This window comes from Seriola lalandi, unplaced genomic scaffold (assembly GCF_002814215.2).
Source record: "Seriola lalandi dorsalis isolate HSWRI2012SDOR001 ecotype SW California unplaced genomic scaffold, Sedor1 jcf7180002054379, whole genome shotgun sequence".
Taxonomy (NCBI): domain Eukaryota; kingdom Metazoa; phylum Chordata; class Actinopteri; order Carangiformes; family Carangidae; genus Seriola; species Seriola lalandi.
The window spans coordinates 73614-74372 of NW_019524932.1; the positions used below are offsets into that span (position 1 = coordinate 73614).

At 46.5% G+C, this 759-nt stretch overlaps 1 protein-coding gene across 6 annotated transcripts in view; it reads left to right on the forward strand.

Annotated features, from left to right (window-relative positions):
- tdrkh (tudor and KH domain containing) overlaps positions 1-759 on the forward strand; it is a 14495-nt gene that overhangs the window by 5151 nt on the left and 8585 nt on the right. The window lies entirely within an intron of this gene.

Sequence of the window (759 nt, forward strand, 5' to 3'; positions counted from 1 at the left end):
ACTAACATCTTTTATTTAGGTAGTATTTATATATATATATATATATTCATATAGTTTGATAGTGGGCTGTCCAGCTGCGTTGCCCTGTGAGCTTGGTTTCTTACTCATCATCAAGGTAAACTGCTCCGATGTGACAAAGAAAAGCATCAAATCTTCACATTGAAATGAGCAAATGTTTGAATTTTGCTTTAAAAAATGACTGAAATGACTTGTTAACACATAGAGAGAGAGAGAGAGAGAGAATCACTGTCCTGTTTTAAATAAGATTCCTGCAGGTAAAGCAGGTGTGCGGTCGGTCTTCTCACTCAGCTGTGTCTCTCTCTCAGGTGACCCAGAGGTCTGGAGCTCATGTGCGGGTGTTGTCGGGCTCGGGGGAGCCTGGCTGTAAGGCCGTGTGCTTCCTGCTGCAGGGCTCGAAGGAGCAGATCCTGCTGGCCCGCTGCGTCCTGGAGAACCTGGTCACCGACTGTGAACCGCTCACCGAGACCTTGGAGGTTCCTCAGACCGCCTTCGGACGTATCATAGGTAGCCACTCAGTGTGAAGGATGATGAGTTTGTTACTGGTAGTGGTCCGGTCCGGAGTCACACTCACATCTTCATATTTAATCTAGAGACGCCAGTTAACCTCCTGTGGGATGAAGCTGGAGAACTGAAACATGAGAATCAGTCAAAGGATCATTTTTCTTACTGTCAACAAACCCCATGAAAAGTCGTAAAACCGAGTCACTCAGTGCTTTCTGACTCCTGTCTGTGGCCTCA